Here is an 11,778-nt window from a genome sequence, read left to right as displayed (position 1 = left end):
CGATATAAATACAAGATTTTGTCCTTCGTAGAACAGGAATATTTGCAACCAGTCCGAAAGTTATGGTCATTTCTGCGTTCCGGGCAACCTAGGCTTCACTCTAGGGCGTTGCTCCACCAGATTCAACAGCTAGGGCCATAAAAGTCAACGCCCGAAACATAAAATACAAAATAAATAGTACAGTTTTTGCATCGTATAAAACGAATAATTGCTACCAGTGTGGAAGTTATGGTCATTTCCACGTTCCGGGCAGCCTAGGCTTCACTCTAGGGCGTTGCTCCACCAGATGGAATAGTTAGGGCCTTAGAAGTCAACGCCAGATGCATAAAATACAATAAAGATGCAACAGTTTTTCCATCGTATAACAGGAATAATAGCAGCCAGTGTGAAAGTTATGGTCATTTCAACGTTCCGGGCAACCTAGGCTTCACTCTAGGGCGTTGTTCCACCAGATCGAACAGTTAGGCCCTAAGAAGTCAACGCCAGAAGCATAAAATACAATATAAATATAACAGTTTTTCCATCGTATAAAACGAATGATAGCAACCAGTGTGAAAGTTATGGTCATTTCTACGTTCCGGGCAACCTAGGTTTCACTCTAGGGCGTCGCTCCAATAGGTTGAATAGCTAGGGACTTAGAATTCAACGCCAGAAGGATAATATACAATATATCTACAACAGTTTTTTCATCGTATAAAATGAATACTTGCAAACATTGTGAAAGTTATGGTCATTTCTACGTTCCGAGCAACCTAGGCGTCACTCTAGGGCGTTGCTCCACCAGATCGAATAGCTAGGGACTTAGAATTCATCTCTAAAAGCATAAAATACAATTAAAATACAACAGTTTTTCCATCGTATAACAGGAATAATTGCAACCAGTGTGAAAGTAATGGTCATTTCTACGTTCCGGGCAACGTAGGTTTCACTCTAGGGCGTTGATCCGCCAGAGGGAATAGTTAGGGCCTAAGGAGTCAACTCCAGAAGCATAAAATACAATATAAATACAACAGTTTTTCAATCGTATAAAACGAATAATTGCAACCAGTGTGAAAGTTATGGTCATTTCTACGTTCCGGGCAACCTAGGTTTTACTCTAGGGCGTCGCTCCAATAGGTCGAATAGCTAGGGACTTAGAATTCAACGACAGAAGGATAAAATACAATATATGTACAACAGTTTTTTCATCGTATAAAATGAATACTTGCAAACATTGTGAAAGTTATGGTCATTTCTACGTTCCAGGCAACCTAGGCTTCACCCTAGGGCGTTGTTCCACCAGATCGAATAGGTAGGGCCTAAGAAGTCAACGCCATAAGAATAAAATACAATATAAATATAACAGTTTTTCCATCGTATAAAACGAATAATAGCAACCAGTGTGAAAGTTATGGTCATTTCTACGTTCCGGGCGACCTAGTCTTCAGTCTGGGGCGTTGTTCCACCAGATCGAATAGTTAGGGCCTAAGAAGTCAACGCCAGAAGCATAAAATACAATATAAATATAACAGTTTTTCCATCGTATAAAACGAATAATAGCAACCAGTGTGAAGGTTATGATCATTTCAACGTTCCGGGCTTCCTAGGCTTCACTCTATGGCGTTGCTCCACCACATCGAATAGCTACGGCCTTAGAAGTCAACGCCTGAAGCAAAAAATGCAATAAAAATACAACAGTTTTTTCACCGTATAACAGGAATAATTGCAACAAGCGTGAAGGTAATGGTCATTTCTGCGTTCCGGGCAACCTAGGCTTCACCCTAGGGCGTTGTTCCACCAAATCGAATAGTTAGGGCCTAAGAAGTGAACGCCAGAAGCATAAAATACAACATAAATACAACAGTTTTTCCATCATATAAAACGAATAATTGCAACCAGGATGAAAGTTATGGTCATTTCCACTTTCCGGGCAACCTAGGCTTCACCCTAGGGCGCTGTCCCAACAGATTGATTAGTTAGGGCCTTAGAAGTCAATGCCCGAAGCATAAAATGCAATAAAAGTACAACAGTTCTTCCATCATATAACAGGAATAATTGCAACCAGTGTGAAAGTAATGGTCATTTCCATGTTCCGGGCAACCTAGGCTTCACTCTAGGGCGTTGCTCCACCAGATCGAATAGTTAGGGCCTTAGAATTCAACGCCAGAATTCTAAAATACAATAAAGATGCAACAGCTTTTCCATCGTATAAAACGAATAATTGCAAACAGTCTGAAAGTAATGGTCATTTCTACGTTCCAGGCAACCTAGGCTTCACCCTAGGGCGTTGTTCCACCAGATCGAATAAGTAGGGCCTAGGAAGTCAACGCCATAAGAATAAAATACAATATAAATATAACAGTTTTTCCATCGTATAAAACGAATAATAGCAACCAGTGTGAAGGTTATGATCATTTCAACGTTCCGGGCTTCCTAGGCTTCACTCTATGGCGTTGCTCCACCAGATCGAATAGCTAGGGACTTAGAATTCATCTCTAAAAGCATAAAATACAATTAAAATACAACAGTTTTTCCATCGTATAACAGGAATAATTGCAACCAGTGTGAAAGTAATGGTCATTTCTACGTTCCGGGCAACGTAGGTTTCACTCTAGGGCGTTGATCCGCCAGAGGGAATAGTTAGGGCCTAAGGAGTCAACTCCAGAAGCATAAAATACAATATAAATACAACAGTTTTTCAATCGTATAAAACGAATAATTGCAACCAGTGTGAAAGTTATGGTCATTTCTACGTTCCGGGCAACCTAGGTTTCACTCTAGGGCGTCGCTCCAATAGGTTGAATAGCTAGGGACTTAGAATTCAACGCCAGAAGGATAATATACAATATATCTACAACAGTTTTTTCATCGTATAAAATGAATACTTGCAAACATTGTGAAAGTTATGGTCATTTCTACGTTCCGAGCAACCTAGGCGTCACTCTAGGGCGTTGCTCCACCAGATCGAATAGCTAGGGACTTAGAATTCATCTCTAAAAGCATAAAATACAATTAAAATACAACAGTTTTTCCATCGTATAACAGGAATAATTGCAACCAGTGTGAAAGTAATGGTCATTTCTACGTTCCGGGCAACGTAGGTTTCACTCTAGGGCGTTGATCCGCCAGAGGGAATAGTTAGGGCCTAAGGAGTCAACTCCAGAAGCATAAAATACAATATAAATACAACAGTTTTTCAATCGTATAAAACGAATAATTGCAACCAGTGTGAAAGTTATGGTCATTTCTACGTTCCGGGCAACCTAGGTTTTACTCTAGGGCGTCGCTCCAATAGGTCGAATAGCTAGGGACTTAGAATTCAACGACAGAAGGATAAAATACAATATATGTACAACAGTTTTTTCATCGTATAAAATGAATACTTGCAAACATTGTGAAAGTTATGGTCATTTCTACGTTCCAGGCAACCTAGGCTTCACCCTAGGGCGTTGTTCCACCAGATCGAATAGGTAGGGCCTAAGAAGTCACCGCCATAAGAATAAAATACAATATAAATATAACAGTTTTTCCATCGTATAAAACGAATAATAGCAACCAGTGTGAAAGTTATGGTCATTTCTACGTTCCGGGCGACCTAGTCTTCAGTCTGGGGCGTTGTTCCACCAGATCGAATAGTTAGGGCCTAAGAAGTCAACGCCAGAAGCATAAAATACAATATAAATATAACAGTTTTTCCATCGTATAAAACGAATAATAGCAACCAGTGTGAAGGTTATGATCATTTCAACGTTCCGGGCTTCCTAGGCTTCACTCTATGGCGTTGCTCCACCACATCGAATAGCTACGGCCTTAGAAGTCAACGCCTGAAGCATAAAATGCAATAAAAATACAACAGTTTTTTCACCGTATAACAGGAATAATTGCAACAAGCGTGAAGGTAATGGTCATTTCTGCGTTCCGGGCAACCTAGGCTTCACCCTAGGGCGTTGTTCCACCAAATCGAATAGTTAGGGCCTAAGAAGTGAACGCCAGAAGCATAAAATACAACATAAATACAACAGTTTTTCCATCATATAAAACGAATAATTGCAACCAGGATGAAAGTTATGGTCATTTCCACTTTCCGGGCAACCTAGGCTTCACCCTAGGGCGCTGCTCCAACAGATTGATTAGTTAGGGCCTTAGAAGTCAATGCCCGAAGCATAAAGTGCAATAAAAGTACAACAGTTCTTCCATCATATAACAGGAATAATTGCAACCAGTGTGAAAGTAATGGTCATTTCCATGTTCCGGGCAACCTAGGCTTCACTCTAGGGCGTTGCTCCACCAGATCGAATAGTTAGGGCCTTAGAATTCAACGCCAGAAGCATAAAATACAATAAAGATGCAACAGTTTTTCCATCGTATAACAGGAATAACTGCAAACAGTATGAAAGTACTGGTCATTTCTACGTTCCGGGTAACCTAGGTTTCACTCTAGGGCGTTGCTCCACCAGATCGAATAGCTAGGGACTTAGAATTCATCTCTAAAAGCATAAAATACAATTAAAATACAACAGTTTTTACATCATATAACAGGAATAATTGCAACCAGTGTGAAAGTAATGGTCATTTCTACGTTCCGGGCAACGTAGGTTTCACTCTAGGGCGTTGATCCGCCAGAGGGAATAGTTAGGGCCTAAGGAGTCAACTCCAGAAGCATAAAATACAATATAAATACAACAGTTTTTCAATCGTATAAAACGAATATTTGCAACCAGTGTGAAAGATATGGTCATTTCTACGTTTCGGGCAACCTAGGTTTTACTCTAGGGCGTCGCTCCAATAGGTCGAATAGCTAGGGACTTAGAATTCAACGCCAGAAGGAGAAAATACAATATAAATACAACAGTTTTTACATCGTATAAAACGAATAATTGCAACCAGTTTGAAAGCGATGGCCAATTCTACCTTCCGGGCAACCTAGGCTCCACTCTAGGGCGTTGCTCCACCAGATCGAATAGTTAGTGCCTTAGAAGTGAACGCGAGAAGCATGAAATACAATATGAATAAAACAGTTTTTCCATCGCATAAAACGAATAATTGCAACCAGTATGAAACTTATGGTCATTTCTACTTTCCGAGCAACCTAGGATTCACCCTAGGGCGTTGCTCCAACGGATTGAATAGTTAGGGCGTTAGAAGTCAACGCCCGAAATATAAAATGCAAAAAAAATACAACAGCGTTTCCATCATATAACAGCAATAAGTGCAACCAGTTTGAAAGTGATGGCCAATTCTACGTTCCGGGCAACCTAGGCTTCTCTCAAGGGCGTTGCTCCACCAGGTCGAATAGTTAGGGCCTAAGAAGTGAACGCCAGAAGCATAAAATACGATATAAATACAACAGCTATTCCATCGTATAAAACGTATAATTGTAACCAGTGTGAAAGTAATGGTCATTTCTACGTTCCAGGCAAGCTAGGCTTCACCCTAGGCCGTTGTTCCACCAGCTCGAATAGTTAGGGCCTAAGAAGTGAACGCCAGAAGCATAAAATGCAATAAAAATACAACAGTTTTTCCATCGTATAACAGGATTAATTGCAACCAGTTTGAAAGTGATGGTCATTTCTCCTTTCCGGGCAACCTAGGCTTCACTCTAGGGCGTTGCTCCACTAGACCGAAATGCTAGGGCCTTAGAGGTCAACGCCAGAAGCATAAAATACAATATAAATTCAACAGTTTTTCCATCGTATAAAACGAATAATTGCAACCAGTATGAAACTGATGGTGATTCCTACTTTCCGAGCAACCTAGGCTTCACCCTAGGGCGTTGCTCCAACAGATTGAATAGTTAGGGCCTTAGAAGCCAACGCCCGAAGCATAAAATGCAATAAAAATACAACAGTGTTTCCATCGTATAAAACGAATAATTGCAACCAGTATGAAACTTATGGTCATTTCTACTTTCCGAGCAAGCTAGGCTTCACCCTAGGGCGTGGCTCCAACAGATTGAATAGTTAGGACCTTAGAAGTGAACGCCCAAACCATAAAATGCAAAAAAAATACAACAGTGTTTCCATCATATAACAGGAATAATTGCAACCAGTTTGAAAGTGATGGCCAATTCTACGTTCCGGGCAACCTAGGCTTCTCTCAAGGGCGTTGCTCCACCAGATCGAATAGATAGTGCCTTAGAAGTCAACATCAGACGCATAAAATGCAATATAAATACAACAGCGTTTCCATCGTATAAAACGAATAATTGCAACCAGTGTGAAAGTTATGGTCATTTCCACATTCCGTGTAACATAGGCTTCACTCTAGGGCGTTGCTCCACCAGATCGAATAGTTAGGTCCTTAGAAGTAAACGCCAGAAGCATAAAATACAATATAGATACAACAGCTTTTCCAAAGTATAAAAGGATTAATTGCAACCAGTTTGAACGTGATGGTCATTTCTCCCTTCCGGGCAAGCTAGGCATCACTCTAGGGCGTTGCTCCACTAGATCGAACAGCTAGGGCCTTAGAAGTCAACGCCAGAAGCATAAAATACAATATAAATACAACAGTTTTTCCATCGTATAAAACGAATAATTGCAACCCGTATGAAACTTATGGTCATTTCTACTTTCCGAGCAACCTAGCCTTCACCCTAGGGCGTTGCTCCAACAGATTGAATAGTTAGGGCCTAAGAAGTCAACGCCAGAGGCATAAAATACAATATAAATACAACAGTTTTTCCATCGTATAAAACGAATAATTGCAACCAGTACGAAACTTATGGTCATTTCTACTTTCCGAGCAACCTAGGCTTCACCCTAGGGCGGTGCTCCAACGGATTGAATAGTTAGGGCCTTAGAAGTCAACGCCCGAAATATAAAATGCAAAAAAGATACAACAGTGTTTCCATCATATAACAGGAATAATTGCAACCAGTTTGAAAGTGATGGCCAATTCTACGTTCCGGGCAACCTAGATTTCACTCCAGGGCGTTGCTTCACCAGACCCAATAATTACGGCCTAAGAAGTCAACGCCAGAAGCATAAAATACGATATAAATACAACAGCTTTTCCATCGTATAAAGCGAATAATTGCAACCAGTGTGAAAGTAATGGTCATTTCTACGTCCCGAGGACCCTAGGCGTCACTCTAGGGCGTTGCTCCACTAGATCGAACAGCTAGGGCCTTGGAAGTCAACGCCAGAGGCATAAAATACAATATAAATACAACAGCTTTTCCATCGTATAAAACGAATAATTGCAACCAGTGTGAAAGTGATGGCGAATTCTACCTTCCGGGCATTCTAGGCTTCACTATAGTGCGTTGCTCCACCAGATCGAATAGTTAGTGCCTTAGAAGTCAACGCCAGAAGCATAAAATACAATATAAATACAACAGTTTTTCCATCGTATAAAACGAATAATTGCAACCAGTATGAAACATATGGTCGTTTCTACTTTCCGAGCAACCTAGGCTTCACCCTAGGGCGTTGCTCCAACGGATTGAATAGTTAGGGCCTTAGAAGTCAACGCCCGAACCATAAAATGCAAAAAAAATACAACAGTGTTTCCATCATATAACAGCAATAATTGCAACCAGTTTGAAAGTGATGGCCAATTCTACGTTCCGGGCAACCTAGGTTTCACTCCAGGGCGTTGCTCCACCAGACCGAATAGTTACGGCCTAAGAAGTCAACGCCAGAAGCATAAAATACGATATAAATGCAACAGCTTTTCCATCGTATATAACGAACAATTGCAACCAGTGTGAAAGTAATGGTCATTTCTACGTCCCGAGCACCCTAGGCGTCACTGTAGGGCGTTGCTCCACCACATCTAATAGCTACGGCCTTAGAAGTCAACGCCAGAGGCATAAAGTACAATATAAATACAACAGCGTTTCCATCGTATAAAACGAATAATTGCAACCAGTGTGAAAGTTATGTTCATTTCTACATTCCGAGCAACCTAGGATCCACTCTAAGGCGTTGCTCCACCAGATAGAATAGTTAGGTCCTTAGAAGTAAACGCCAGAAGCATAAAATACAATATAAATACAACAGTTTTTACATCGTATAAAACGAATAATTGCAACCAGTTTGAAAGCGATGGCCAATTCTACCTTCCGGGCAACCTAGGCTCCACTCTAGGGCGTTGCTCCACCAGATCGAATAGTTAGTGCCTTAGAAGTGAACGCGAGAAGCATGAAATACAATATGAATAAAACAGTTTTTCCATCGCATAAAACGAATAATTGCAACCAGTATGAAACTTATGGTCATTTCTACTTTCCGAGCAACCTAGGATTCACCCTAGGGCGTTGCTCCAACGGATTGAATAGTTAGGGCCTTAGAAGTCAACGCCCGAAATATAAAATGCAAAAAAAATACAACAGCGTTTCCATCATATAACAGCAATAAGTGCAACCAGTTTGAAAGTGATGGCCAATTCTACGTTCCGGGCAACCTAGGTTTCACTCCAGGGCGTGGCTCCACCTGACCGAATAGTTACGGCCGAAGAAGTCAGCGCGAGAAGCATAAAATACGATATAAATACAACAGCTTTTCCATCGTATAAAACGAATAATTGCAACCAGTGTGAAAGTAATGGTCATTTCTACGTTCCGAGCACCCTAGGCGTCACTCTAGGGCGTTGCTCCACCACATCTAATAGCTACGGCCTTAGAAGTCAGCGCCAGAGGCATAAAGTACAATATAAATACAACAGCGTTTCCATCGTATAAAACGAATAATTGCAACCTGTGTGAAAGTTATGGTCATTTCTACATTCCGAGCAACCTAGGATCCACTCTAGGGCGTTGCTCCACCAGATCGGATAGTTAGGTCCTTAGATGTAAACGCCAGAAGCATAAAATACGATGTAAATACAACAGCGTTTGCATCGTATAAAACGAATAATTGCAACCAGTGTGAAAGTTATGGTCATTTCTACATTCCGAGCAACCTAGGATTCACTCTAGGGCGTTGCTCCACCAGATCGAATAGTTAGGTCCTTAGAAGCAAACGCCAGAAGCATAAAATACAATATAGATACAACAGCTTTTCCATCGTATAAAAGGATTAATTGCAACCAGTTTGAACGTGATGGTCACTTCTCCCTTCCGGGCAACCTAGGCTTCACTCTAGGGCGTTGCTCCACTAGATCGAACAGCTAGGGCCTTAGATGTCAACGCCAGAAGCATAAAATACAATATAAATACAACAGTTTTTCCATCGTATAAAACGAATAATTGCAACCAGTATGAAACTTATGGTCATTTCTACTTTTCGAGCAACCTAGGCTTCACCCTAGGGCGTTGCTCCAACAGATTGAATAGTTAGGGCCTTAGAAGTCAACGCCAGAAGTATAAAATACAATATAAATACTACAGCTTTTCCATCGTATAAAACGAATAATTGCAACCAGTGTGAAAGTGATGGCGAATTCTACCTTCCGGGCATCCCAGGCTTCACTATAGGGCGTTGCTCCACCAGATCGAATAGTTAGTGCCTTAGAAGTCAACGCCAGAAGCATAAAATACAATATAAATACAACAGTTTTTCCATCGTATAAAACGAATAATAGCAACCAGTGTGAAAGTTATGGTCATTTCTACGTTCCGGGCAACCTACGCTTCACTCTAGGGCGTTGCTCCACCAGATCGAATAGTTAGGGACTAAGAAGTGAACGCCCGTAGCATGAAATGCGCTAAATATACAAGAGTTTTTCCATCGTATAACAGGAATAATTGCAACCAGTGTGAAAGTGATGGTCATTTCTACGTTCCGGGCGACCTAGTCTTCAGTCTGGGGCGTTGTTCCACCAGATCGAGTAGTTAGGGCCTAAGAAGACAACGCCAGAAGCATAAAATACAATATAAATATAACAGTCTTTCCATCGTATAAAACGAATAATAGCAACCAGTGAGACAGTTATGGTCATTTCTACGTTCCGGGCAACCTAGGCGTCACTCTAGGGCGTTGCTCCACCACAGCGAATAGCTACGGCCTTAGAAGTCGACGCCAGAAGCATAAAATACAATATAAATACAACAGTTTTTCCATCGCATAACAGGAATAATTCCAACCAGTTTGAAAGTGATGGTCATTTCTACGTTCCGGGCAACCTAGGCTTCACTCTAGGGCGTTGCTACAACAGATCGAATAGTTAGGGCCTTAGAAGTCAACGCCCGAAGCATAAAATGCAATAAAACTACAACAGTTTTTCCATCGCATAACAGGAACAATTCCAACCAGTTTGAAAGTGATGGTCATTTCTACGTTCCGCGCAACCAAGGCTTCACTCTAGGGCGTTGTTACACCAGATCGAATAGCTAGGGACTTAGAATTCAACGCTAAAAGCATAAAATACAATAAAGATGCAACAGTTTTTCCATCGTATAACAGGAATAATTGCAACCAGTGTGAAGGTAACGGTCTGTCCTACGTTCCGGGCAACCTAGGTTTCACTCCAGGGCGTTGCTAAACCAGATCGAATAGATAGGACCTGAGAAGTCAACGCCCGAAGCATAAAGTACATAATAAATAGAACAGATTTTCCATTGTATAAAACGAATAATAGCAACCAGTGTGAAAGTTATGGTCATTTCTACGTTCCGGGCAACCTAGGCGTCACTCTAGGGCGTTGCTCCACCACATCGAATAGCTACGGCCTTAGAAGTCAACGCCAGAAGCATAAAATACAATATAAATACAACAGCATTTCCATCGTATAAAATGAATAATTGCAAACAGTGTGAAAGTAATGGTCATTTCTACGTTCCGAGCAACCTAGGATTCACCCTAGGGCGTTGCTCCAACGGATTGAATAGTTAGGGCCTTAGAAGTCAACGCCCGAAATATAAAATGCAAAAAAAATACAACAGCGTTTCCATCATATAACAGCAATAAGTGCAACCAGTTTGAAAGTGATGGCCAATTCTACGTTCCGGGCAACCTAGGTTTCACTCCAGGGCGTGGCTCCACCTGACCGAATAGTTACGGCCGAAGAAGTCAGCGCGAGAAGCATAAAATACGATATAAATACAACAGCTTTTCCATCGTATAAAACGAATAATTGCAACCAGTGTGAAAGTAATGGTCATTTCTACGTTCCGAGCACCCTAGGCGTCACTCTAGGGCGTTGCTCCACCACATCTAATAGCTACGGCCTTAGAAGTCAGCGCCAGAGGCATAAAGTACAATATAAATACAACAGCGTTTCCATCGTATAAAACGAATAATTGCAACCTGTGTGAAAGTTATGGTCATTTCTACATTCCGAGCAACCTAGGATCCACTCTAGGGCGTTGCTCCACCAGATCGGATAGTTAGGTCCTTAGATGTAAACGCCAGAAGCATAAAATACGATGTAAATACAACAGCGTTTGCATCGTATAAAACGAATAATTGCAACCAGTGTGAAAGTTATGGTCATTTCTACATTCCGAGCAACCTAGGATTCACTCTAGGGCGTTGCTCCACCAGATCGAATAGTTAGGTCCTTAGAAGCAAACGCCAGAAGCATAAAATACAATATAGATACAACAGCTTTTCCATCGTATAAAAGGATTAATTGCAACCAGTTTGAACGTGATGGTCACTTCTCCCTTCCGGGCAACCTAGGCTTCACTCTAGGGCGTTGCTCCACTAGATCGAACAGCTAGGGCCTTAGATGTCAACGCCAGAAGCATAAAATACAATATAAATACAACAGTTTTTCCATCGTATAAAACGAATAATTGCAACCAGTATGAAACTTATGGTCATTTCTACTTTTCGAGCAACCTAGGCTTCACCCTAGGGCGTTGCTCCAACAGATTGAATAGTTAGGGCCTTAGAAGTCAACGCCAGAAGT

Source organism: Calliopsis andreniformis, unplaced genomic scaffold (assembly GCF_051401765.1).
Source record: "Calliopsis andreniformis isolate RMS-2024a unplaced genomic scaffold, iyCalAndr_principal scaffold0008, whole genome shotgun sequence".
Lineage (NCBI taxonomy): Eukaryota > Metazoa > Arthropoda > Insecta > Hymenoptera > Andrenidae > Calliopsis > Calliopsis andreniformis.
Note: the sequence above shows the minus strand (reverse complement) of the source record.